Here is a 27,869-nt window from a genome sequence, read left to right as displayed (position 1 = left end):
GGCTAATATGATGCTATAGCAGATGGGTTGCCAATCCGGTTTCTCTTATGTGAATTATTAAAGATTGAAAAATAGCCAAACACCTTGTAATGATTTATGAATACCTCCCTAGTTGAGAGGGGGTGTTGAAGAAAGTGTAACTGGGTTTGGTCTTCATAAATGTACTTTTTATATTTGTATTTATTCAAGAAAATAAATAAATAAATATATATATATATATATATTATATTATATTTGTCATTGAGTTTCTTGCTCATTGAAATAGGCCTAGCACATGTTAAAGTTTTATAAAGAGTCAAAATAAAATGTTGAAGATATTAAGGGCATGTTACCCCAGGTATATTTATGTATTAGAGTCAAAGATATTCCTACCCTCGTGCCTTAATTCGGGTCATGCGCCCATTCAAACCCCAAATTTCCTTCGGGCGGGTCGGGTCATCCCATGCTGTGCCATGTGTGGAGGTGCGTGGGCACACGTGGGTGTGCCGAAAATGCCAAGTCATTACCGCCCGTGTGGCTTCTTTGTTCGGGTTGTGCACCCATGGAAACCCCAAATTTCATCCAGGCGATTTGGGTCAGCTCGCCCAGGACGGGTCAGGTCGTGCCGTGCCGTGTGTGGGTGCCTCGGCACACGTGGTCGTGCCAAAAATTCTAAGTCATCACCGCCTGTGCGTCTTTTGCACATTCATGCAGCCCATTTTCCTGACGCTCTCTCGGGCCTTCGTTCGGGTCGTGCACCCATGGAAACCCCAAATTTTGTTCGGGCCGTGCACACATGGAAATCCCAAATTCCATTCAGGCGGGTCGGGTCGTGTCGTGTGTGGGTGCCCATGCAAATGTGTTCAGGCGAGTCGAGTGGGGCCGGCTCGTGCCGTGCCGCGCGTGGGTGCTCGGGAACATGTGGTCGTGCAAAAAATGTTAGGGCGTGACCACCCGTGTGCCTCCTGCACGTTCGCGCGACTCGTTTGCCCGACGCTCCGTCGTGCCTTCGTTCGAGCGGGTCAGGTCGTGCCATGCATGGGTGCTCGGGCACACGTAGCAGTGCCAAAAATGCTAAGTCATGACCACTCATGTGCCTTCTACACGTTCGTGCGACCTGTTTGCCCAACGCTGCCTTGTACCTTCATTCGGGTCGCGCACCCATGGAAACCCCAAATTTCGTTTGAGTTGTGCATACAAGGAAACTACAAATTTTGTTCGGGTCGGGTCGTGTCGTGTCATGTGTGGGTGCCCGTGCAAACGCGTTCGAGCAGGTCGGTTCGGCTGGCACAAGTCCGGTCTGGCCGTGTCGTGCCGTGTGTGGGTGCCCGGGCACACTGGGTGTGCCAAAAATGCTAAGTCGTGACCGCCCGTGTGTCTTCTGTATGTTCGTGTGGCCCGTTTTCCTGATGCTCCCTCGTGCCTTCGTTCGGGTCGTGCGCCCACGGAAACCACAAAATTTCGTTCGGGTCGTGCGCCCATGGAAACCCCAAATTTCGTTCGGGCGGTGTCAGGATATGTCGTGTGTGGGTTCCCGTGCAAACGGGTCGGGTCGTGTCATGTCGTGTCGTGTGACGGTGCCCAGGCCACACGTGGCCGTATAAAAAATGTTAAGTTGTGAAGGGGGATGGGCCTTGTGCACGATCGTGCTGCCCATTTGCACGAATCTCCCTTGTGACTTCTTTTTGGTCATGTATCGGAGCCCACATAAACTCGTTCGAGTGGGTCGTTTGCCATGTAAACAATCGTTCGGGTGGGTTGTTTGCCATGTAAACTCATTCAGGCGAGTCGTTTGAGGGTTCCCATGTAAACCCGTTCGGGCGAGGTCGTCCGTGCGAAAATGCTTGGGCGGGTCGAGCGAGGGTGTCCATGCAAACCCATTCGGGTAGGTCGTTCGGGCGAGGGCGTCTGTGCAAACCCGTTCGGGTGGGTTGTTCGAGCGGGTCGGTCGAGGGTGTCTGTGAAAACCCGTTCAGGCGGGTCGGGCAAGGGCATCCGTGCAAACTCGTTCAGGCGTGTCGTTTGAGGGCGCCCGTGTGAACTCGTTCGGGCGGGTCGTTCGGGCGAGGGCGCGCCCGGGCGAACGAGCCCATATCAAAAATTCTAAGTTGTGACCCGAGGTTGGCTTTGTACATGTTCGTGTAGCTTGTTTGCCTGGCTCTCTCTTGTCGCTTCGTTTCGGTCGTTCAGGCACCCATGCAAAATCGTTCGGGCGGGTCGTTTGAGGGCGCCTGTGTGAACTTGTTCGGGCAGGTCGTTCGAGCGGGTCGTTTGAGGGCGCCCCTGTCAACTCATTCGGGCAGGTCATTCAGGCGGGTCGTTTGAGGGCGCCAGTGTGAACTCGATCGGGCGAGTCGTTCAGGCGGGTCGTTTGAGGGCGCCAGTGTGAACTCGATCGGGCGACTCGTTCAGGCGAGTCATTTGAGGGCACCCGTGTGAACTCATTCGGGCGGGTCGTTTAGGCGGGTTGTTCGGGCGGGTCGTTTAAGGGCGCATGTGTGAACTTGTTCGGGCAGGTCGTTCGAGCGAGGGCTCGCCCGAGCGAACGAGCCTATATAAAAAATGCTAAGTTGTGACCCAAGGTTTTCTTTGTGCACGTTCGTGCAGCTCGTTTGCCCACCTCTCCGTTGTCAATTCGTTTCGGTCGTTCGGGCGGGTCATTTGAGGGCGCTCGTGTGAACTCGTATGGGCGGGTCATTCGGGCGGGTCGTTTGAGGGAGCCCGTGTGAACTCGTTCGAGCAGGTTGTTCAGGTGGGTCATTTGCGGGTGCTCGTGTGAACTCGTTCGGGCGGGTCGTTCACGCGGGTCGTTTGAGGGCGCCCATGTGAACTCGTTCGGGCGGGTCGTTCGGGCGAGGGCATGCCCAGCGAATGAGCCCGTACCAAAAATGCTAAGTTGTGACCCAAGGTTGGCTTTGTGCACGTTCGTGCAGCTCGTTTGCCTGGCTCTCCCTTGTCGGTTCGTTTCGGTCATTCAGGTGGGTCATTTGAGGGCGCCCGTGTGAACTCGTTCGGGCGGGTCGTTCGGGCGAGGGAGCGCCCGGGAGAATGAGCCTGTATCAAAAATGCTAAGTTGTGACCCGAGGTTGGCTTTGTGCATGTTCATGTAGCTCGTTTGCCCGGCTCTCCCTTTTCAGTTCGTTTCGGTCGTTCGGGCAGGTTGTTTGAGGGCGCCGGTGTGAACTCGTTCGGGCGGGTCGTTCAGGCGAGGGCGCTCCTGGGCAAACGAGCTCGTATAAAAAATCCTAAGTTGTGACCCGAGGTTGGCTTTATGCACGTTCGTGAAGCTCGTTTGCCCGGATCTCCCTTGTCGGTTCGTTTCGGTCGTTTGGGCAGGTCGTTCGGGCAAGGGCGCCCCTGGCGAACGGGCCTGTATCAAAAATGCTAAGTTGTGACCCGAGGTTGGCTTTGTGCATGTTCTTGCGGCTCGTTTTCCCGGCTCTCCCTTGTTGGTTCGTTTCGGTCGTTCGAGCGGGTCGTTTGAGGGGGCCCGTGTGAACTCATTCGGGTAGGTCGTTCGGCCGAGGGTGTGCCCGACCGAACGAGCCCGTACCAAAAATGCTAAGTTGTGACCCAAGGTTGGCTTTGTGCATGTTCCTGAAGCTCGTTTGCCCGACTCTCCCTTTTCGGTTCGTTTCGGTCGTTCGGCAGGTCGTCTGAGGGCGCCCGTGTGAACTCGTTCGGGTGGGTCGTTCGGGCGAGTGCGCCCCCAAGCGAACTAGCTCGTATCAAAAATGCTAAGTTGTGACCCGAGGTTGTCTTTGTGCACATTCGTGTAGCTCATTTGCCCAACTCTCCCTTGTCACTTCGTTTCGTTCATTTGGGCGCCCATGCAAAATCGTTCGGGCGGGTCGTTTGAGGGCGCCCTTGTGAACCCGTTCTGGTGGGTCATTCGGGTGAGGGCGCGCCTGGGTGAAAGAGCCCGTATGAAAAGTGCTAAGTTGTGACCCGAGGTTGGCTTTGTGCACATTCGTGCAGCTCGTTTGCCCGACTCTCCCTTGTCGGTTCATTTCGGTCGTTTGGGCGGGCCGTTTGACGACGCCCGTGTGAACTCGTTTGGGCACGTCGTTCGGGCCAGGGCACACCTGGGTGAACGAGCCCGTATAAAAAATTCTATGTTGTGACCCGAAGTTGGCTTTGTGCAGGTTCGTGCAGCTCGTTTTCCCGGCTCTCCCTTGTCGGTTCGTTTCAGTCGTTCGGGCGCCCATGCAAAATCGTTCGGGCGGGTCGTTTGAGGGCGCCCGTGTGAACTCGTTCGGGTGGTTCATTCGGGCGAGGGAGCACCCGGGCGAACGAGCTTGTATTAAAAACGCTAAGTTGTGACCCGAGGTTGGCTTTGTGCATGTTCGTGTAGCTCGTTTTCCCGGCTCTCCCTTGTCTGTTCATTTCGGTCGTTCGGGCGGGTCGTTTGAGGGTGCCCGTGTGAACTCGTTCTAGCGTGTCGTTCAGGCGAGGGCGCGCCCGAGCGAACAAGCCCGTATCAAAAATGCTAAGTTGTGACCTGAGGTTGGCTCTGTGCACGTTCGTGCAGCTCGTTTGCCTGGCTCTCCCTTGTCGGTTCGTTTCGGTCGTTCGGGCGCCCATGCAAAATCGTTCGGGCAGGTCATTTGAGGGCGCCCGTGTGAACTCGTTCGGGTGGGTCGTTCAGGTGAGGGCGCGCCCGGGCGAACGAGCCCGTATCAAAAATGCTAAGTTGTGACCAGAGGTTGGCTTTGTGCACGTTCGTGCAGCTCGTTTGCTCGGCTCTCCCTTGTCGCTTCGTTTCGGTCGTTCGGGCGGGTCGTTTGGGGGTGCCCGTGTGAACTCGTTCGGGCAGGTCGTTCGGGTGAGGGCGCTCCCGGGTGAACGAGCCCATATCAAAAATTCTAAGTTGTGATGTGAGGTTGGCTTTGTGCACGTTCGTGCAGCTCATTTTCCCGGCTCTCCTTTGTCGGTTTGTTTCGGTCGTTCATGCAGGTCGTTTGAGGGCGCCCGTGTGAACTCGTTCGGGTGGGTCGTTCGAGCGAGGGTGCGCCCGGGCGAACGAGCCCATATCAAAAATGCTAATTTGTGACCCGAGGTTGGCTTTGTGAACGTTCGTTCAGCTCGCTTGCCGGGCTCTCCATTGTTGCTTCGTTTTGGTTGTTCGGGCGGGTCGTTTGAGGGCGCCCGTGTGAGCTCGTTCGGGCGAGGGCACGCCCGGGCGAACGAGCCCGTACCAAAAATGCGAAGTTGTGACCCAAGGTTGGCTTTGTGCATGTTCGTGTAGATCGTTTTCTCGGTTCTCCCTTGTTGCTTCGTTTCGGTCGTTCGGGCGGGTCGTTTGAGGGCATCCGTGTGAACTCGTTCGGGAGGGTCGTTCGGGCGAGGGTGCGCCCGGGCAAACGAGCCCGTATCAAAAATGCTAAGTTGTGACTCGAGGTTGGATTTGTGCACGTTCGTGCAGCTCATTTGCTCGGCTCTCCCTTGTCGCTTCGTTTTGGTCATTCGGGCGGGTCATCTAAGGGCATCCATGTGAACTCGTTCGGGCGGGTCATTCGGGCGAGGGCGCGCTCGGGCGAACGAGCCCGTATCAAAAATTCTAAGTTGTGACCCGAGGTTGGCTTTGTGCATGTTCGTGCAGCTCATTTCCCCAGCTCTCCCTTTTCGCTTCGTTTCGGTCGTTCGGGTGCCCATGCAAAATCGTTCGGGTGGGTCGTTTGAGGTCATCTGTGTGAACTCATTCGGGCGAGGGCGCAGCCGGGCGAACGAGCCCGTATCGAAAATGCTAATTTGTGACCCGAGGTTGGCTTTGTGTTGGTTCGTGTAGCTCATTTTCCCGGCTCTCCTTTGTCGCTTTGTTTTGGTTGTGCGGGTTCTCATGCAAATTTGTTCGGGCGAGGGCACGCACGGGCCAACGAGACCGTATCAAAAATGCTAAGTTGTGACCCGAGGTTGGCTTTGGTCATTTTCGTGCTACTCGTTTGCCCGACGCTCCCTTGTTGCTTCGTTTCGGTCGTGCGGGGGCCCATGGACATTCGAGATGATCCGAGCGACAGATTTTGTTTCCGTGTGAAAGGTGGGTTGGTAATCGAGTTGTGTTTTCGCGTTTGCCTAAACGACGGCCTTGGGTCGTTTCTAGGGTTGCCGATTTTCATCTTCTCTCCATCCCCACTCGGTAGCGCATGAGCGGTAATGTTGGCCATGCTTGTCTTAGGAGGCATACGTGAACAATTCCCCTTCTGCTTTCCAAGTCCTTGGAGCTGTATGGGCTGTTGTGGTGTGGCTCCCATGCTCGTCCTGGTCCCCCTCGCTCCGCTCTAGATGATACCAGTGACAGTTTTTGTTTCCGTGTGAAAGGTGGGTTGGTAATTAAGTTTTGTTTTCACGTTTTCTTGAATGATGGCCTTGGGTCTTTTGTAGGGTGGGCAATTTTCATCTTCTCTCTATCCCCACTCAGTAGCGCATGAGCGGTAATTTTCCCATGCTCATCCTGAGAAGCATGTGTGAACAATTCCCCTTCTACTTTCTAAGTTCTTGGAGTTGTATGGGCTGTTGTGGTGTGGCTCCCTTGCTCGTCCTGGTCCCTGTTGCGCCCCTCCAGATGATACCAGTGACAGGTTTTCTTTCTGTGTGAAAGGTGGGTTGGTAATCGAGTTGTGTTTTCACGTGTGCCTGAAGGATGGCCTTGAGTCATTTGTAGGGTTGTCGATTTTCGTCTTCTCTCCATCCGCACTCGGTAGCACATGAGCGGTAATGTTGGCCACGCTCGTCTTGGGAGGCATATGTGAACAATTACCCTTGTGCTCTCCATGTTCTTGGAGTTGTATGGGCTATTGTGGTGTGGCTCCCTGGCTCGTCCTAGTCCCCGCGTGCCCCTCCAAATGATACTAGTGACAGGTTCTCTTTCCGTGTGAAAGGTGGGTTGGTAATCGAGTTGTGTTTTTGGGTTTGCCTAAATGATGCCCTCGGGTCATTTGTAGGGCCGCCGATTTTCATCTTCTCTCCATCCCCACTCGGTAGCGCAAGAGCGGTAATGTTGGCCATGCTCGTCCTAGGAGGCATATGTGAACAATTCCCCTTCCGCTCTCCAAGTTGTTGGAGCTGTATGGGTTGTTGTGGTGTGGCTCCCTGGTTCATCGTGGTCCCCGAGTGCTCCTCCAGATGATACTAGTGACACGTTTTCTTTCCGTGTGAAATGTGGGTTGGTAATCGAGTTTTGTTTTTGGGTTTGCCTGAACGATGGCCTTGGGACGTTTGTAGGGTAGCCGATTTTCATCTTCTCTCCATCCCCACTCAGTAGCGCATGAGTGGTAATGTTGGCCATGCTCGTCTTGGGAGGCATATGTGAACAATTCCCCTTCTGCTCTCCAAGTTCTCGGAGCTGTATGGGTTGTTGTGGTGTGGCTCCTTGGCTCGTCCTGGTCCCCGCGTGCCCCTCCAGATGATACCAGTGACAGGTTTTCTTTCCGTGTGAAAGGTGGGTTGGTAATCGAGTTGTGTTTTCGGGTTTGCTTGAACGATGGCCTTGGGTCGTTTGTAGGGTGGTCGATTTTCATCTTCTCTCCATCCCCACTCGGTAGCGCATGAGTGGTAATGTTGTCCAGGCTCAGCCTGGGAGGCATATGTGAACAATTCCCCTTCCGCTCTCCAAGTTCTTGGAGCTATATGGGCTATTGTGGTGTGGCTCCCTGGCTCGTCCTGGTCCCCGAGTGCCCCTCTAGATGATACCAGTGACAGGTTTTCTTTCTGTGTGAAAGGTGGGTTGGTAATCGAGTTGTGTTTTCGCGTTTGCCTGAATGATGGCCTTGGGTCGTTTGTAGGGCGAGCGATTTTCATCTTCTCTCCATCCCCACTCGGTAGCGCATGAGTGGTAATGTTGGCCATTCTCATCCTAGGAGGCATATGTGAACAATTCCCCTTCCGCTCTCCAAGTCCTTGGAGCTATATGGGTTGTTGTGTTGTGGTGTGGCTCTCTGGCTCGTCCTGGTCCCCCTCGTGCCCCTCCAGATGATACCAGCGACAGGTTTTCTTTCCGTGTGAAAGATGGGTTGGTAATTGAGTTGTGTTTTCACGTTTTCCTGAACGATGGCCTTGGGTCATTTGTAGGGTGGCCGATTTTCATCTTCTCTCCATCCCCACTCGGTAGTGCATGAGCGGTAATGTTGCCCATGCTCGTCCTGGGAGGCATATGTGGACAATTTCTCTCTAAGTTCTTGGAGCTGTAGGGGTTGTTGTGGTTTGGCTCCTTGGTTCGTCTTGGTCCCCTTGTACCCCTCCAGATGATACCAGCTACAGGTTTTCTTTCCTTGTGAAAGGTGGGTTGGTAATCGAGTTGTGTTTTTGGGTTTGCCTGAAGGATGGCCTTGGGTCGTTTGTAGGGTGTCCGATTTTCATCATCTCTCCATCCCCACTGGTAGCGCATTGAGCGGTGAGCGGTAATGTTGGCCATGCTCGTCCTGGGAGGCATACGTGAACAATTCCCATTCTGCTCTCTAAGTTATCGACATTGTATGGGTTGTTGTGGTGTGGCTCCTTGGCTCGCCCTGGTCCCCCTCGTGCCCCTCCAGAAGATACCGGGGACAGGTTTTCTTTCCGTGTGAAGGGTGGGTTGGTAATCGAGTTGCTTTGTCGGGTTTGCCTAAATGATGGCCTTGGGTCATTTGTAGGGTGGCCGATTTTCATCTTCTCTCCATCCCTGCTCGGTAGTACATGAGCGGTAATGTGGGCCATGCTCATCCCCGTCCCTCTTTCCCATCCCAACGATAAGAATGTTGAAAGTTTTCTCAGCGCTCCTTTGGACCTTCATTGTTGCGATCCCAGATGGAAGCCCCAAAACTTTGTCGTTGCCTATGTCACTATCATGCCCCTCAGTTGTTGCCAATAGAGAATTCTGATTGGGTTGGGCAGCCATTTGTGGCTCCATTGAAATTGGCTCCTCGTTATATTGTTCACCTCCTCCCTATTTGGTGTGGAGGGTTTTGCTTTTCGTGTGAAAGGTGGGTTGGTAATTGAGTTGGTTTTTCGGGTTTGCCTCAAGAATGGCCTTGGGTCGTTTGTAGGGCGTCCGATTTTCATCTTCTCTCCATACCCACTCGGTAGTGCATGAGTGGTAATGTTGGCCATGCTTGTCTCGGGAGGCATATGTGAACAATTCCCCTTCTGCTCCATGTTTTGTGAGTTGTATGGGTTGTTGTGGTGTGGCTCCTTGTGATGGCTAGCCTCTTCATTGTTTGGGTGTTTATGGTGTCGGTGTCTTGTGCTTGTACTATTTCCATGTTGGAATTGTCGGTTGAGATGCATACACTTAAGAGGGAAGTGGAAGGGTTTTGATTGTAAACCACCTACCCTCCCTCTTGCTTGCTTTTTCCGTCGAGCGATGTGAGGTGCCGTTCTCCTTATTGTAAAGTCAAGGGTTGGCATTCCTTTCAAAGTGCACATCATTCATGGTTGCGTTGGCTCTGAGGTTTTGATAGATGTGTTGGCCCATATGTTTGATCGAGGGGTCGAATTTTCCCTTGCATCTTCTGTGCGTGGCAGGCTTTTACCGCTAGAAATGTTAAGTCACAACGTTTATGGGCATTTGTTGTTTGAATTGTATATGTGCTCCTGGTCCAATGGGGACGAGGCTTGCTATGTCGATGGTGGGGGCTATCTGGAACAAGGATTTCAAGGTGGAACGCTTCGACCTCCCTCCTTTGCGTGGAGGTGGCCGTAGGGGAAAAGTATTCATCGTCAAGTCGGTAAAGCTGTGGGAAATCTCCTAGGTTGCCTGTATGTAGGGTGCGAGGGGTGCGGGGCTACCGGATCCCTCCTCCTGTTTGGATACGTTCTTGTATTGTGTAGCAAGCCTCTTGATTTGCATTTATTTCCTTCCTTTGCCTTCGCATCGTGGTTGCCACAGGCGGTCAAGTGATCGAGGTCCACCGTTTCTGCTGTCGCGGGTGGACTCCTAGGTGGCCTCGGTGCATGGTGTGGAGGGTTGGGGGGCACATTTATAAGAGAGGTTGTGGGCTCGGTTGGTCTTTTTTTTTGTTTCCTTCCATTTCCTTTGCATTGAGGCTGCCGCAGGTGATCATGCGATCGAGGTCCATCGTTACTGTTGTCCGGGTGGACTCCTAGGTGGCCTCTCTACGGGGAGGGGAGGGTTGGGGTGCACTTGTTGTTTCAATTGTGTATGCGCTCGTGGTCCAACGGGGAGGAGGCTTGCTACATTGATGGTGGGGGCTATTTGGAAGAAGGATTTAGAGGTGGAATGCTTAGACCTCCCTCCTTTGCGTGGAGGTGGCCGTAGGGGAAAATTATTCATCGTCCAGTCGGTAAAGCTGTGGGAAATCTCCTAGGTTGCCTATACGTAGGGTGCGTGGGGTGCGGAGCTGCCCGATCCCTCCTCCTGATTGGGCATGTGTTCTTGTATTTTGTAGCGACCCTCTTGATTTGAATTTAATTCCTTCCCTTGCCTTCGCATCGTGGTTGCCATAGGCGGTCAAGTGATCGAGGTCCACCATTTCTACTGGCGCGGGTGGACTCCTAGGTGGCCTCGGTGCGTGGCGTGGAGGGTCGGGGGGCATTTCAAAGAGAGGTTGTGGGCTCGGTTCGTCTTATTGTTTTGTTTCCTTCCGTTTCCTTTGCATTTAGGCTGTCGCAGGCGATCATGCGATCGAGGTCCATCATTGTTGCTGTCTAGGTGGACTCCTAGGTGGCCTCTTTTCGGGGAGGGTTGGGGGGCACTTGTTGTTTCAATTGTGTATGCGCTCGTGGTCCAATGGGGAGGAGGCTTGCTACTATAGTCATCGATGGTGGGGGCTATCTGGAAGAAGGATTTCGAGGTGGAACACTTCGACCTCCCTCTTTTGCGTGGTGGTGGTCATAGGGGAAAATTATTCATCGTCCGGTCGGTAAAGCTGTGGGAAATCCCCTAGGTTGCCTGTACGTAGGGTGCGTGGGGTGCGGAGCTACCCGATCCCTCCTCCTCCTGTTTGGATATGTGTTTCTGTATTGTGTAATGACCCTCTTGATTTGCATTTACTTCCTTCCTTTGCCTTCGCATCGTGGTTGCCACAGGCGGTCAAGTGATCGAGGTCCACCGATACTGCTGTCGCGGGTGGACTCCTAGGTGGCCTCAGTGCGTGGCGTAGAGGGTCGGGGGGCATTTCGAAGAGAGGTTGTCGGCTTGGTTGGTCTTGTTTTATTTCCTTCTATTTCCTCTCTGCATTGAGGTTGCCGCAGGCGATCATGCGATCGATGTCCATCATTGCTTCTGTCTGGGTGGACTCCTAGGTGGCCCCTGTACGGGGATGGGAGGGGTGGGTTGGGGGGCATTTCTAAGGGAGGATGCGGGCTCGGTTTTTCTTGCATGATTTCCTTCCCTTGCCTTTGTGTCGAGGCTGCCGCAGGTGATCATCCAATCAAGGTCCACTGTTGTTGCTGTCCGGGTGGACTCCTAGGTGGCATCGGTGCGGGGCGGAGAGGTTTGTATGGCCTCTCTATGATAGTATTTGTGTGGTCGGTCATCCTCTTTTTATTTCCTTCCTTTTCCTTCCCATCGAGGCTGCCACAGGTGGTCGGGAGATCGAGGCCCATCATTGCTGCTGTCCGGGTGGATTCCTAGGTGGCCTCGGTGTGGGGGCGGGGAGGGTTGAGGCTCATTTGTAATATAGAGGTTGCGTGGTTGGTTGTTCTCGATTTGTTTCGTTTGCATCGAGGCTACCGCAGGCGATCGGGTGATTGAGGTCCATCGTTGCTGCTGTCCGAGTGGACTCCTAGGTGCCCTCGGTGCGGGGCGTGGAGGCCTTTGGAGCCATTTCTAAGGGAGTCGGTGAGTGATCGCTCATTTTCTTGTTGGTTGGGCCATGGCTGCAAACTCCGGAGTGGCCTTGGTGCGTTGTGGCTTGGCAGGTCTGCCCATTTTTTCGACATGTCCTTGGCATGTTGCGTGTGCTTCCTTCTTGGGATGCAAGAGGTGCAAGGCATAAAAGTTTTACATGATATTTTGACGTCTCTTTGACTTGATGGGTGTTCAGGCTAGCTCTCAATAAGAGAGCAGCCGGAATGCCCTTTGAAGCAGGAGGGTGCTACCTGGTTGATCCTGCCAGTAGTCATATGCTTGTCTCGAAGATTAAGCCATGCATGTCTAAGTATGAATTAATTAGACTGTAAAATTGCGGATGGCTCATTAAATCCATTATAGTTTTTTTGATGGAACCATACTACTCGGATAACCGTAGTAATTCTAGTGCTAATACGTGCACCAAGTCCCGACTTTTTGGAAGGGATGCATTTTTTAGATAAAAGGCCGGTGCGGGCTTTCTCGCTTCTCTGGTGAATCATGATAACTCGACGGATCGCATAGCCCTTGTGCTGGTGATGCTTCATTCAAATTTCTACCCTATCAACTATCGATGGTAGGATAGAGGCCTACAATGGTGGTGACGGGTGACGGAGAATTAGGGTTCGTTTCCAGAGATGTAGCCTGAGAAACGGCTACCACATCCAAGGAAGGCAGCAGGCGCGCAAATTACCCAATCCTGACATGGGGAGGTAGTGACAATAAATAACAATATTGGGCTCATCGAGTCTGGTAATTGGAATGAGTACAATCTAAATCCCTTAATGAGGATCCATTGGAGGGCAAGTCTAGTGCCAGCAGCCGCGGTAATTCCAGCTCCAATATCGTATATTTAAGTTGTTGCAGTTAAAAAGCTCATAGTTGGATCTTGGGTCGTAAGGGTTGGTCCGCCTACTCGGTGTGCACCTTCCCTTCTGTCCCTTTTGTCAGCGGTGTATTCCTGGCCTTAATTGGCTGGGTCGCGGTTCTGATGCTATTATTTTGAAAAAATTAGAGTGCTCAAAGCAAGCTTATGCTCTGAATATATTAGCATGGAATAACGTGATAGGAGTCTGGTCCTATTGTGTTAGCCTTCGGGACCGGAGTAATGATTAATAAGGACTGTCGGGGGCATTCGTATTTCATTGTCAGAGGTGAAATTCTTGGATTTATGAAAGACGGACCACTGCGAAATAATTTTCCAAGGATGTTTTCATTAATCAAGAACGAAAGTTGGGGGCTCGAAGACGATCAGATACCGTCCTAGTCTCAACCATAAACGATGCCGACCAGGGATCGGCGGATGTTGCTCTAAGGACTCCGCCAGCACCTTCTGAGAAATCAGAGTGTTTGGGTTTCGGGGGGAGTATGGTTGCAAGGCTGAAACTTAAAGGAATCGACGGAAGGGCACCAGCAGGAGTGGAGCCTGCGGCTTAATTTGACTCAACACAGGGAAACTTACCAGGTCCAGACATAGTAAGGATTGACAGATTGAGAGCTCTTTCTTGATTCTATGGGTGGTGGTGCATGGCCGTTCTTAGTTGGTGGAGCGATTTGTGTGGTTAATTCCGATAACGAACGAGACCTCAGCCTGCTAACTAGCTATGCGGAGGTTCCCCTTCACGGACAGCTTCTTAGAGGGACTATGGCCGTTTAGGCCATGGATGTTTGAGGCAATAACAGGTCTGTGATGCCCTTAGATGTTTTGGGCCGCACGCGCACTACACTGATGCAGCCAACGAGTTTTTATTCCTTGTTCGAGAGGATCGGGAAATCTTCTCAAATTGCATCGTGATGGGGATAGACCATTGCAATTATTGGTCTTCAACGAGGAATTCCTAGTAAGCGCGTGTCATCAACTTGTGTTGACTACATCCCTGCCCTTTGTACACATCGCCCATCACTCCTACCGATTGAATGATCCGGTGAAGTGTTCGGATTGCGTTGACGATGGTGGTTCGCCGCCATCAACGTCGTGAGAAGTTCATTGAACCTTATCATTTAGAGGAAGGAGAAGTTGTAACAAGGTTACCGTAGGTGAACCTGCGGTAGGATCATTGATAGCATGGGTTTTATTTTTTGGTTCGGGTTGGTTGGGTTTCGATTGCAATGTGGGACTTTGTGGTGCGTCTCTAGGGGAGCGCATTTGGTGTTTGGCGGGAACATTGTTGGTTGCTTGTCTCGAGGTAACTACGCTTGTTTTTTCGTGTGTGCTTGCAAGCCATGCTTGTGCTTGTCCCACCCATCCTTTGTTTTTCTTCCCCCCAATGTGTTTCTGCAGGGGGTCCGGAAGCTTGTTCCTTGGGAGCCCTTCCGACGATCTATTCGGCTGGGCATGGTTGCTACAGAGTTGAGGTGCTCGGTAAATATGATGGATAAATTTGGACTCATTCGTAGCAGCGGTGCTTGGTCTTTTGTTTGTTGGAAGGCATGGGCCAAGGGTGCGGGCTTCCATAGTTGGTTCTCTTGAAAAGGTGGTGGCGGTTGATGTGTTGCTTGGGTGAGCTTTTTCGCTGGTGGTTAGGTCGAGGGAGTGGTTGCGCACGTGCCTGGTAGCTCAAACCTTCCGTGAGGCGAGATTGTTGGGGTGCGGTCAAGTATGGGATGAATGAAGAGCGGTTCAACCCATTGGGCTGGCCACCCTAGTCCCTCCCGACTGTTCCTCGACATTCCCTCACGGAAGGGTTGGGTGTCGAGGTAATGAAAAACCCATCCCTCGGTCTGAGCTCCATCGAGATCGAAATTTTCCCCGTCGATAGGCATGAGGGTGGCAATCTTATCTCGTGCCTTTGCCGTCGAGGGAATTCCTCGTCCTCTCGTGACCCACTCCCCTTCTGAGGGAAAAAGAAGTAGCGAGTCGTGTCTTTGTTCCTCCCTTTGGATTGTGGGTTTTTTGTGGGACTTGCGTCATTTCTTTGTTTCATGGTGTGCACTTTGCGAAGGTCCCTCTCTCTAGTGGCCTTGCACCATCGATGTATTTGTGGCCCATGGCTTTCTCCAGCATTGAGCGTCGGCCCGTGACAACTCCTCTTTGGAGTTTGATTATTTGACCCCCGTTGACTCTCTCGCTGGAAAGGTTGTTGGGTGTTTTGTACATGGAGGGGTGCAAGACTGGGGTGGGTTTGTGTTATTGGCGGTGGTCTACTTGTCATTTGAAGCCTTGTGCTGCTGGTTTGGGGGGCTGTGTGCCTCTCAGTGACGTGCTCCAGATACTGGTCTCATCGTGGCCCTTGTCTTTTCTATTGGTCAGTTTTAGGTTGTGATTTATTTACTTGGTTGTTTGCTATATGTTGTAAAGCTGGAAAGGGTGTTGTGCTAAATGTGTGTGGGAGGGTGTGAAGAGGTGGGATGCTTTTTTTATTGGGTGCCTTATTTGATTTCTTTTTGGTTAGCGAACATCTACTCGGTGTGTTGTTGAGATTCTCTCTTTTCTTAGGATCTTTGTTTCTTTGGTGTTGTTTTCTTCCCTTCTTCCTTTTGCCCCTAGCTTTACGGAGGAGAGGTGGGATTGTTGTGGATTGGTGTTCGAGAGGGACGAAAAGAAGTGCGAGTTCCCAGGGTGGCCACCATAGTCCTTCTCGATCGTCGTCCCCTGCAGTTCCCCCCTTTTTCCGAGGGCGCGGGGTTTGGGAAGCTTGTTCTCTGTTTGAGCCTCCCCTTGTGAGCCGGTAGCCACGTTTGATATCTCTTGCTTTCCTGTTGTTTTCTTCCCTTCTTTCTTTTGGCCCCTTGGCTTTACGGAGAAAAGGTGGGATTATTGTGGATTGGTGTTCAGGAAGGACGAAAAGCAGTGCGAGTTCCGAGGGTGGCCACCCTAGTCCTTCTCGATCGTCATCCCCTACAGTTCCCCCCCTTTTTGCGAAGGCACGGGGGTGGGGAAGCTTGTTCTCTGTTTGAGCCTCCCCCTGTGAGCCGGTGGACGTGTTTGATATCTCTATTTCTTTCATGTTGTTTTCTTCCCTTCTTCCTTTCGGCCCCTAGCTTTACGGAGAAAAGGTGGGATTATTGTGGATTGGTGTTTGGAAGGACGAAAAGCAGTGCGAGTTCCCAGGGTGGCCACCCTAGTCCTTCTCGATCGCCGTCCCCTGCAGTTCCCCACTTTTTGCGAAGGAACGGGGTTAGGGAAGCTTTTTCTCTGTTTGAAGCCTCCCCTTGTGAGCCGGTAGCCACGGTTGATATATTCCTTTCTCTCTTGTTGTTATCTTCCCTTCTTCCTTGTGGCCCCTAGCGTTATGGAGAAAAGGTGGGATTGTTGTGGATTGGTGTTCCGGAAGGATGAAACGCAGTGCGAGCTCCCGGGGTGGTCACCCTAGTCCTTCTTGATCGTCGTCCCCTTCAGTTCCTCACTTTTGCCAAAGGCACGGGGCTTTCGGAGGCTTGTGCCTTGTTTGTGCTTTGTTTTCCACCCTTTTCTTCCTTTCGGTCCCTAACTCAAAAGAGAAAAGGGGGAATCGTTGTGGGCTGGTGTCGACGAAGGGCTAAAAGTAGTGCGAGCTCCCGGGGTGGCCACCCTAGTCCTTCTTGATCGTTGTTCCATGCATTTCCCCCCTTTTTGCGAGGGCGTGGGGCTGGGGGAGATTGTCCTCTGTTCGAGCCTCCCCCTGTGAGGGGGTTAGACACCTTTTTTTCTCTTTCTCTCCTGCGTTTTTCCTCCTTTTGCCCCTTGGCCTTACATTTGTTGTGGGGGATGCCCCTATTCAGTTTTGTGGCAGATTTTTCGGTAATACACGTGGAAACGACTCTCAGAAATGGATATCTCGACTCTTGTTACGATGAAGAACGTAGCGAAATGTGATACTTAGTGTGAATTGTAGAATCCCATGAATCATCAAGTTTTTGAATGCAATTTACACCCGAGGCCTCGGTCGAGGGCACGTATGTCTGGGTGTCGCATCCCATTCAAACGCGCTCCCTGAAATAAGCTAGGGAGTAGTGGCGCTGGTCGTCCGTGCCTTGTGCGGTGCGTTCGGCCGAAATACCTCAAGCGATGTTTCATGGCGTGCGTCGGTGAGCGGTGATCTTGTCCCCTTGGATGGGCAGTCGGCGTTAGCTGATGCGGGCTTTGTGTGGCATCGCTCGAACTTGCTTTGATCTCTCTTGTCCTACCATGGGGTAGGGTGGATTTAACTCCAACTTTATGACCCCAGCTCAGGCGCGAATACCCACTGAGTTTAAGCATATAATTAAGCGGATGAAAAGAAACTTACAAGGATTCCCCTAGTAGCGGCGAGCGAACCAGGAAGAGCCCAACATGAAAATCGGGCGGCAGCGATGCCTGAATTGTAGTCTGTAGAAGCGTCCTCAGCGGCGGACCTGGGCCAAGTCCCTTAGAAGGGGGCGCCTGAGAGGGTGACAGCCCTGTCGGCCCGGGACCCTGCCGCATCACGAGGCGACGGGTGTAATCGGCGAGGTGTTGGAGCCGACCCATGGGTGCGACGGTGCACACGAAGGGACGCGGCGGTTCGTTGGAATGGGGCGTGTCAAGGTTATGTGGTAGGTCAGCCGGGAATGCATGTTGATGGATCCGACCCTTGTTATCCTCGAGAGACACGGCCCTTGGGCGAAAGAATGTGTATAAGTAAGGAGGATGGCATTCGACGAAGGGACATCGAACTCAGACTTCCACATCGCAGAACAAGTGCGAAGGAAGGAGTTGGGCAAAAATGGAAGGAAGAGAAGGACGTGGATAAGAGGGCCGCACCAGTGAGTAGATTACAGAGCGAGGCGGATTACCGTCTGGGCAGGCTGGCCGCACTGCATGTGGGCCATGCGCCCTCACTATGGACCGCACCGACTGGCAGAGTTTGGGCGGCTCAGAAGGGAAAGTCGGGCGGACAGGTTCGCAGTTCAGGTGTGAAGTTGTGTTGTGCAGGCCACGGGCAGTGCAACACGACCACACGACACAACAGGTTGAAAGAATAATTGAAGAAGATAAATTTATGGTAACTTATTTTCGCTGCATTGTTAAGAACACTTATTGGAAAATTGACCGAGTGTTGAAGTAGGTGTAGACTGTGTACTCAAGTATTGGTAAAAAGAAAAAGTACGGTGGTACCGCACCCGCTTATGCGTGGTTGAAATACTACCACTAGGATAGGAGCGTGACATGGGGTCTTCCAGTCCCTCCTCGGAAAAGGTCGCCAAATTGTGGGGAACTCGGGGATTTCATGTCCCGCCTTGTTGAAAGCATCCCAAGCGCGGGAAATTTGCGGTTCCCGTGTCTCGTCACGATGGTAATCGCCCCAGGTGCAGTAAACTTGGTGTACATCGAGCCTACAACCTCACATCAAGAAAAAGGCTCGGTTGGTCAAGAGAATGAAGGTTTCTTCATTGGTAAAGGATCTTGCTAAGGATCAAAGGTTGGAGTCTCTTCTAGAGCTAGTCCACCACGGACTATCAAAATTTGAAAGGAGGACAGAGTGCCGAGGAACGAAGCACCGAAGAAACAAAGTGCAGAGAGGAGGAAGGGCTCGACTTGTGCTTGGGGGATATTATTGTCAAGGGTCTAGGGCTTCGCAATGACCAATAAGAAGCTTCAATGAGAGAAATTTACGAAAGGGTTTTTCTCTCTGAGAGAGAGAGAGAGGTTTTTCCCTGGCAGAGAGCCAACATCTTTTGTTCTTGTTCTTATGTTTTTGGCACCAGTTTGATGAAAGTAAACACACATGCATTAATAAGAAGAGAAGAAGATTAAGATAACACGATAAATTGCAAAAGAGCTTCACAAATTGTTATCAAGTCTAGAAGAATCCCGCTATACCCCATTGCCCCAGATTCTTCAACGCAGTATTGGAGCTAAGGTGACACATCAACGAAAGGGAATCTCAAGAACATTCGCAAGGTTTAAGCGTCAAGCCAAGAAGTCTCAATCAAATCAAGGACAAGAAGGTCTACCATCTGTCATTCATCATGGAAGACTACAAAGCAAGAAGAAACACCTTGTATAAAGGCACGTACAAGAAGAACAAATCAAAGAGGGACCTACATCAAGCTACACCATCTTGAAGAATGGAAGGCACTACGAGTCAAGTCATCAAGAAAGTCCATTTGAAGAAAGCAACTAGAACAACATCAAGATCTAAGGAAGGCAAGCCATCAAGTCTTCAAGAAGAAAACAAGTTCACTACATCTCAAACTCTATCAAGTAAGTATATGTCCCCTTCTAAGTATACCTTAGTGTCTTTTTGCAAGGAAAGTAACAAATTGGTTGGGACCACTACATGTCCAAAGTCCAACGGTTTGGATGCCAAGAGTATGGACGCTACAAAAGGGATTGTCCTAAACTTAAGAAGGACAACAACAACAAGAGAAAAAGGGAAGAAGCTCATGTAACTCAAGAAGTGAAAGAATATGACAAGAAGCAAAAGGAGGAATATCCTCCTATGACTAAGACAACCTCTTTGCTTAAAGTCTTCTTTCAAAGGTGGTAGAGGTCTCATTGGGGGTCCCATTTATGGGATTCAAGAGAGGATGATATACAGGCGAGAGCAAATGAAGCAAGAAAGGCTACACCAATCGAGGAGAACTATCAAATAAAGCCGTGATGATAAAAGCATAATCAAGGTGAGGTATGTATGCATCAAAGTTTAAGTCATGTCATCATATATATTGGTTGGGTCATGGGAAAAGTTCTAGAATCACGATCGAGAATAAAAGGATCTCTTTCGCCAATGACATGCTCGGAGGCATGTGCTACAGTGGAGTAAAGGTCAACATGAAGAAGTGCTCTCATAAGGAGTATAAGGTGGTTGACCAATCAATCCAATAAGAAGCAAATGAAGAACATCGCGGTCACAAAGAATAACTATTTGACAAGATTCCTCAACATCTCTCGAAAGAAGGCACGAAAACTCTGACAAAGGAACAAAAAGATAAAGAACCCTTGACACCTATGAAGGCCTTGGAGATAGTAAGGTGCAGATAATCGTTTCCACTCTACAAATATGTCATGATGAAGAGCAATATCACGATGAAGTCAGGAAGGGCCACTAAATCAAAGTACGGGAACAAGCGACTACAACTAAGCATCCATGTGATAAGTGTTATGAAGGATTGACAAGGTGACAAAGGAGTAGCTAGATGACAAAAAGGACCTGATATATATCAATAAGGCCACTTTCCACGAAGGGAGCAATTACATGACAAACCAGGGGGGAAAGTCATCGATGGTCGGTACCCTGCCAAGAAGAAGTTCAAACAAAGACTTCATGACATCGAAGGAAAGAAGGAGATCAAGCGGCTTAAGGACCCACGAAGAAGACGTTGTTGATGAATGGACAAGTCCCTAGCTAAGAGGGAGTTCTAACAAGTTCCCAACTATAAAGGAGCTTGGGCAAGTTCCTTGTCAGAGGAAACTTGGGCATGTCTTCCCAAATCAAGGGGAAGAGATAGACACAACATTCTTGTCTTCACTTGGAAAGAAATAACGGGAGGATTAGGCAATCATTTGGCATCTGATGCTCTTTGAGGATGTGTAGGGCACCCAAGACAAGAGTAGGAAAGAGGAGCGATATTCTTTGAGGGATGGGAACCCAAGACAAGAATTGTCCTGGAAGGTCATACTCAGGGAACACCTGGGTGGGTATGTACCTTTAGAGACAATGACCAAAGTGTTAATAAGCCGTTGGCCTCGCCAACATTGTGCTCTGGTATTATGAGAGATATAGCTATTAGTCAAGTCCTTGCTATGAACAATGTTGGCTAATATGATGCTATAACAGATGGGTTGCCAATCCGGTTTCTCTTATGTGAATTATTCAAGATTGAAAAATAGCCAAACACCTTGTAATGATTTATGAATACCTCCCTAGTTGAGAGGGGGTGTTGAAGAAAGTGTAATTGGGTTCGGTCTTCATAAATGTACTTTTGATATTTGTATTTATTCAAGAATATATATATATATATATATATATATTAATTTGTCATTGAGTTTCTTGCTCATTGAAATAGGTCTAGCACATGTTAAAGTGTTATAAAGAGTCAAAATAAAATGTTGAAGATATTAAGGGCATGTTACCCCAGGTGTATTTATGTATTAGAGTCAAATATATTCCTACCCCCGTGACTTCATTTGGGTCGTGCGCCCATTCAAACCCCAAATTTCCTTCGGGCGGGCCGGGTCATCCTGTGATGTGCTGTGTGTGGGGGTGCGCGGGCACACGTGGGCGTGCCGAAAATGCCAATTTATGACCGCCCGTGTGCCTTCTTTGTTCGGGTCGTGCACCCATGGAAACCCCAAATTTCGTCCGGGCGATTCGGGTCGGCTCGCCCCGGGCGGGTCGGGTCGTTCCGTACCATGTGTGGGTGCCCCGGCACACGTGGCCGTGCCAAAAATTCTAAGTCGTCACCGCCCGTGTGTTTTTTGCACATTCGTCCAGCCCGTTTTCCCGACGCTCCCTTGGGCCTTCGTTCGGGTCGTGCACCCATGGAAGCCCCAAATTTTGTTCGCGCCGTGCACACATGGAAACCCCAAATTTCGTTCGGGCGGGTTGGGTCATGTCGTGTGTGGCTGGCCGTGCAAACGCATTCGGGCGAGTTGAGTGGGGTCGGGTCGTGTCGTGCCGCGCATGGGTGCTCAGGAACATGTGGCCGTGCAAAAAAAGTTAGGGCGTGACAACCCGTGTGCCTCCTGCACGTTCACGTGACCCGTTTGCCCGACGCTCCGTCGTGCCTTCGTTCGGGCGGGTCGGGTCGTGCCGTGCGTGGGTGCTCGAGCACACATGGTAGTGCCAAAAATGCTAAGTCATGACCCCCCGTGTGCCTTCTACATGTTCGTGCGGCCTGTTTTCCCGACGCTACCTTGTGCCTTCATTCGGTTCGTGCACCCATGGAAACCCCAAATTTCGTTCGGGTTGTGCATACAAGGAAACCCCAAATTTTGTTTGGGTCGGGTCGTGTCGTGTCATGTGTGGGTGCCCATGCAAACGCATTCGGGCTAGTTGGGTCGGCTGCCACAAGGCCAGTCGGGCCGTGTCGTGCCATGTGTGGGTGCCTGGGCACACGTGGGCGTGAAAAAAATGCTAAGTCGTGACCGACCGTGTGTCTTCTGCACGTTCGTGTGGCCCGTTTGTTTGATGCTCCCTCGTGCCTTCGTTCGGGTCGTGCGCCCACAGAAACCACGAAATTTCGTTCGGGTCGTGCGCCCATGGAAACCCCAAATTTTGTTCGGGCGGGTTAGGACGTGTTGTGTGTGGTGCCCATGCAAACGGGTCGGGTCGTGTCATGTCGTGTGGTGTGACGGTGCGTAGGGCACACGTGGCCATATAAAAAATGCTAAGTTGTGAAGGGGGTGGGCCTTGTGCACGATCGTGCTGCCCGTTTGCCCGAATTTCCCTTTTGACTTTGTTTTGGTCGTGTGTCGGAGCCCATGTAAACGCGTTCGAGCGGGTCGTTTGCTGTGTAAACACTCGTTCGAGCGGGTCTTTTGCCATGTAAACTCGTTCGGGTAGGTTGTTTGCCATGTAAACTCGTTCGGGCGGGTCGTTTGAGGGCGCCCGCGTAAACGCGTTCGAGCGGGTCAGGCAAGGTCATCCGTGCAAAAATGTTCGGGAGGGTCAGGCGAGGGCGTCCGTGCAAACCCATTTGGGCGGGTCGTTCGGGCGAGGGCGTCCGTGCAAACCCATTCGGGCGGGTAGCTCGGGCGAGGGCGTTCCTGCAAACCCGTTGGGGTGGGTCGTTCGGGCGGGTCTGGCTAGGGCGTCCATGAAAACTCGTTGAGGCGGGTCGGGCGAGGGCGTCCGTGCAAACGCGTTCGGGCGTGTCGTTTGAGGGTGCCCGTGTGAACTCGTTCGGGCGGGTCGTTCAGGCGAGGTCGCACCTGGGCGAATGAGCCCGTATCAAAAATGCTAAGTTGTGATCCGAGGTTGGCTTTGTACACGTTCGTGCAACTCGTTTGCCCGGCTCCCCCTTGTCGCTTCGTTTCGGTCGTTCGGGCACCCATGCAAAATCGTTCGGGCGGGTCGTTTGAGGGCACCCATGTGAACTCGTTCGGGCGAATCGTTTGAGGGCGCCCATGTGAACTTGTTTGGGCGGGTCGTTCGGGTGGGTCATTTGAGGGCGCCCATGTGAACTTGTTCAGGCGGGTCGTTTAGGCGGGTCGTTTGAGGGCGCCCCTGTGAACTCGTTTGGGCGGGTCGTTCGGGCGGGTCGTTTGAGGGCGCCCATGTGAACTCATTCGGGCAGGTCGTTCAGGTGAGGGCGCGCCCAGGCGAACGAGCCCGTATCAAAAATGCTAAGTTGTGACCCGAGGTTGGCTTTGTGCACGTTCGTGCAGCTCGTTTGCCCGGCTCTCCCTTGTCGGTTCGTTTCGGTCGTTCGGGCGGGTCGTTTGAGGGCACCTGTGTGAACTCGTTTGGGCGGATCGTTCGGGCGGGTCGTTTCAGGGCACCCATGCAAACCGTTCAGGCGGGTCGGGCAAGGGCATCGGTGCAAAATTGTTTGGGCGTGTCGTTTGAGGGGGCTCGTGTGAACTCATTCGGGCAGGTCGTTCGAGTGAGGTCACCCCCGGGCGAACAAGCCCGTATAAAAAATGCTAAGTTGTGACCCGAGGTTGGCTTTTTACACGTTCGTGCAGCTCACTTCCCTGGCTCTCCCTTGTCACTTCGTTTCGGTCATTCAGGCACCCATGCAAAATCATTCGGGCGGGTCGTTTGAGGGCGCCCGTGTGAACTTGTTTGGGCGGGTCGTTTAAGGGCGCCCTGTGAACTCGTTCAGGCGGGTCGTTTGAGGGCGCCCGTGTGAACGCGTTTGGGCGGGTCGTTCGGGCGGGTCGTTTAAGGGCGCCCGTGTGAACTCGTTCGGGCGGGTCATTCAGGCGGGTCATTTGAGGGCGCCCCTGTGAACTCATTCGGGCGGGTCATTCGGGCGGGTCGTTAGAGGGCGCCCATGTGAACTCGTTCGGTCGGGTCGTTCGGGCAAGGGCGTGCCTGGCGAACGAGCCCGTATCAAAAATGCTAAGTTGTGACCTGAGGTTGGCTTTATGCACGTTCGTACAGCTCGTTTGCCCGGCTCTCCCTTGGCGGTTCGTTTCGGTCGTTCGGGCAGGTCATTTGAGGGCGCCCGTGTGAACTCGTTTGGGCGGGTCATTCGGGCGGGTCGTCTGAGGGTGCCCATGTGAACTCGTTCGGGCGGGTCATTTGAGGGCGCCCATGTGAACTCGTTCGGGTGGGTCGTTCAGGCGGGTCGTTTGAGGGCGCCCGTGTGAACTCGTTCGGGCGGGTCGTTCGGGCAAGGACGTGCCCGGCGAATGAGCCCGTATCAAAAAAGCTAAGTTGTGACTCGAGGTTGGCTTTGTGCATGTTCGTGCAGCTCATTTGCCCAGCTCTCCCTTGTCGATTCATTTCGGTCGTTCGGGCGGGTTGTTTGAGGGCACCCGTGTGAACTCGTTAGGGCGGGTCATTTGGGCGAGGGAGCGTCTAGGCGAACGAGCCCGTATCAAAAATGATAAGTTGTGACCCGAGGTTGGCTTTGTGCACGTTCGTGCAGCTCGTTTTGCTGGCTCTCCCTTGTCGGTTCGTTTGGGTCGTTCGAGCGGGTCGTTTGAGGGCGCCCGTGTGAACTCGTTCGGGCGAGGGCGCGCCTGGGCGAACGATCCCGTACCAAAAATGTTAAGTTGTGACCCGTGGTTGGCTTTTTGCATGTTCGTGCAGCTCGTTTTCCCGGCTCTCCCTTGTCGGTTCGTTTTGGTCGTTCGGGCGGGTCGTTTGAGGGTGCCCGCGTGAACTCATTCGGGTGCGTCGTTCAGGCGAGGGCGTGCCCGGGCGAACGAGCCCGTATCAAAAATGCTAAGTTGTGACCCGAGGTTGGCTTTGTGCACGTTCCTTCAGCTTGTTTTCCGGGCTCTGCCTTGTTGCCTCGTTTCGGTCATTTGGGCGGGTTGTTTGAGGGCGCCCGTGTTAACTCTTTCGGGCAGGTCGTTTGAGGGCGCCCGTGTGGACTTGTTCGGGTGGGTCGTTTGGGCGGTTCGTTTGAGGGCGCCCATGTGAACTTGTTTGGGAGGTTCGTTTGGGCGAGGGCACTCCCAAGCGAATGAGCCCGTATAAAAAATGATAAGTTGTGACCCGAGGTTGGCTTTGTGCATGTTCGTGCAGCTCGTTTGCCCGGCTCTCCCTTGTCGGTTCGTTTCGGTCATTCGGGCGGGTCGTTTGAGGGCGCCCGTGTGAACTCGTTCGGGCAGGTCATTCGGGAGAGGGCACACCCAGGCGAATGAGCCCATATAAAAAATGCTAAGTTATGACCAGAGGTGAACTCGTTCGGGCGAGTCATTTGAGGGCGCTTGTGTGAACTCGTTCGGGCGGGTCGTTTGAGGGCGCCCATGTGAACTCATTTGGGTGGGTCGTTCGGGCGGGTCGTTTGAGGGCACCCATGTGAGCTCATTCAAGTGGGTCGCTCGGGCGAGGGTGCGCCCGGGCGAATGAGCCCGTATCAAAAATGGTAAGTTGTGACCCGAGGTTGGCTTTGTGCACGTTCGTGCAGCTCGTTTGCCCGGCTCTCCCTTGTCGGTTCATTTCAGACGTTCGGGCGGGTCGTTTGAGGGTGCCTGTGTGAACTCGTTCGGGTGGGTCATTCGGGCAGGTCATTTGAGGGCACCTGTGTCAACTCATTCGGGTGGGTCGTTCAGGCGGGACGTTTGAGGGCGCCAGCGTGAACTCGTTCGGGCGGGTCGTTTGGGCGAGGGCGCGCTCGGGCGAACGAGCCCGTATCAAAAATGCTAAGTTGTGACCCGAGGTTGGCTTTGTGCACGTTCGTGTAGCTCGTTTGCCCGGCTCTCCCTTGTCGGTTCGTTTCGGTCGTTCGGGCAGATCGTTTGAGGGCACCTGTGTGAACTTGTTCGGGCGGGTCATTCGGGCGAGGGCGCGCCCGGGCGAACGAGCCCATATCAAAAATTCTAAGTTGTGACCTAAGGTTAGCTTTGTGCACATTCGTGTAGCTCGTTTGCCCGACTCTCCCTTGTTGGTTCGTTTCGTTTGTTCGGGTGGGTCGTTTGAGGGCGCCCATGTGAACTCGTTCGGGCGGGCCGTTTAGGCGAGGGCACGCCCGGGTGAACGAGCCCGTACCAAAAATTCTAAGTTGTGACCCGAGGTTGGCTTTGTGCACGTTCGTGCAGCTCGTTTGCCCGGCTCTCCCTTGTCAGTTCGTTTCGGTCATTCGGGCGGGTCGTCTGAGGGCGCTCGTGTGAACTCGTTCGGGCGGGTCGATCGGGCGAGTATGCACCCGGGCGAACTAGCCCATATAAAAAATGATAAGTTGTGACCCGAGGTTGGTTTTGTGCTTGTTCGTGCAGCTTGTTTTCCCGACTCTCCCTTGTCGCTTCGTTTCGTTCATTCGGGCGCCCATGCAAAATCGTTCAGGTGGGTCGTTTGAGGGCGCCGGTGTGAACCCGTTCGGGCGAGGGCGCGCTCGTGCGAACGAGCCAGTATAAAGAATGCTAAGTTGTGACCCGAGGTTGGCTTTTTGCACGTTCGTGCATCTCGTTTGCCCAGCTCTCCCTTGTCAGTTCATTTTAGTCTTTCGGGGGGGTCGTTTGAGGGTGCCCGTGTGAACTCGTTCGGGCGGGTCGTTTGAGGGCGCCCGTGTCAACTCGTTCGGGCGGGTCGTTCAGGAGGGGCATTTGAGGGCGTCCGTGTGAACCCATTTGGGCGGGTCGTTTGGGCAAGGGCGTGCCCGGGCGAACGAGCTCATATCAAAAATGCTATGTTGTGACCCGAGGTTGGCTTTGTGCATGTTTGTGGAGCTCGTTTGCCCGGCTCTCCCTTGTCGGTTCGTTTTCGGTCGTTCGGGCGAGTCGTTTGGGGGCGCCCGTGTGAACTCATTCGGGTGGGTCGTTCAGGCGAGGGCGCGCCTGGGAAAACGAGCTTGTATAAAAAATGCTAAGTTGTGACCCGAGGTTGGCTTTGTGCATGTTCGTGCAGCTCGTTTGCCCGGCTTTCCCTTGTTGATTCGTTTCGGTCGTTCGGATGGGTCGTTTGAGGGTGCCCGTGTGAACTCGTTTGGGCGGGTCGTTCGGGGGAGGCATGCCCAAGCGAACGAGCCCGTACCAAAAATGCTAAGTTGTGACCCGAGGTTGGTTTTGTGCACGTTCATGCAGCTCGTTTGCCTGGCTCTCCCTTGTCGATTCGTTTCGGTCGTTAGGGCGGGTCGTCGGAGGGCCCCCGTGTGAACTCATTCGGGTGAGTGCACGCCCAGGTGAACTAGCCCGTATAAAAAATGCTAAGTTGTGACCTGAGGTTGGCTTTGCGCACGTTCGTGCAGCTCGTTTGCCCGACTCTCCATTTTCGCTCTGTTTCATTTGTTCAGGTGCCCATGCAAAATCGTTCGGGCGGGTCGTTTGAGGGCGCCCATGTGAACCCGTTCGGGCGGGTCGTTCGAGCAAGGGTGCACCTGAGCGAACGAGCCCGTATCAGAAATGCTAATTTGTGACCCGAGGTTGGCTTTGTGCACGTTCGTGCAGCTCATTTGCTTGGCTCTCCCTTGTCGGTTTTTTTCGGTTGTTTGGGCAGGTCGTTTGAGGGCGCCCATGTGAACTCATTTGGGCGTGTCGTTCGGGTGAGGGTGCACCCAGGCGAACGAGCCCATATCAAAAATGCTAAGTTGTGACCCAAGGTTGGCTTTGTGCAGGTTCGTGTAGCTCGTTTGCCCGGCTCTCCCTTGTCGGTTCGTTTCGGTCGTTCGGGCGCCCATGCAAAATCTTTCGGGCGGGTCATTTGAGGGCGCCTGTGTGAACTCGTTCGGGTGCGTCATTTGGGCGAGGGATTGCCCGGGTGAACGAGCTTGTATTAAAAATGCTAAGTTGTGACCCAAGGTTGGCTTTGTGCACGTTTGTGCAGCTCGTTTGCCCGGCTCTCCCTTGTCGGTTCGTTTCGGTCGTTTGGGCAGGTCCTTTGAGGGCGCCCGTGTGAACTCGTTCGGGCGTGTTTTTCGGACGAGGGCATGCTCGGGCGAACGTGCCCATATAAAAAATGCTAAGTTGTGACCCTATGTTGGCTTTGTGCATGTTCGTGCAGCTCGTTTGCCCAGCTCTCCCTTTTCGGTTCGTTTCGGTCATTTGGGTGCCCATGGAAAATCGTTCGGGTGGGTCGTTTGATGGCGCCCTTGTGAACTGATTCGG

General features: G+C 52.9%; 2 non-coding genes across 2 annotated transcripts; both read left to right on the top strand.

Annotated features, from left to right (window-relative positions):
* The first annotated feature begins 12,012 nt into the window (after window positions 1-12,012).
* On the top strand, window positions 12,013-13,824 carry LOC149251199 (18S ribosomal RNA). The gene has a single exon (XR_016267664.1). It is a non-coding gene; the product is annotated as an 18S ribosomal RNA (ribosomal RNA).
* A 2,677-nt stretch (window positions 13,825-16,501) lies between these two features.
* Window positions 16,502-16,655, top strand: LOC149251198 (5.8S ribosomal RNA). Its single transcript, XR_016267561.1, has one exon. It is a non-coding gene; the product is annotated as a 5.8S ribosomal RNA (ribosomal RNA).
* Window positions 16,656-27,869: the final 11,214 nt, after the last annotated feature.

The sequence above is a fragment of the Pinus tabuliformis genome, chromosome 7 (assembly GCF_031772625.1).
Source record: "Pinus tabuliformis cultivar Carrire ecotype Pingquan chromosome 7, CPIR1, whole genome shotgun sequence".
NCBI lineage: Eukaryota > Viridiplantae > Streptophyta > Pinopsida > Pinales > Pinaceae > Pinus > Pinus tabuliformis.
This window is presented reverse-complemented; position numbering and strand designations above follow the sequence as displayed.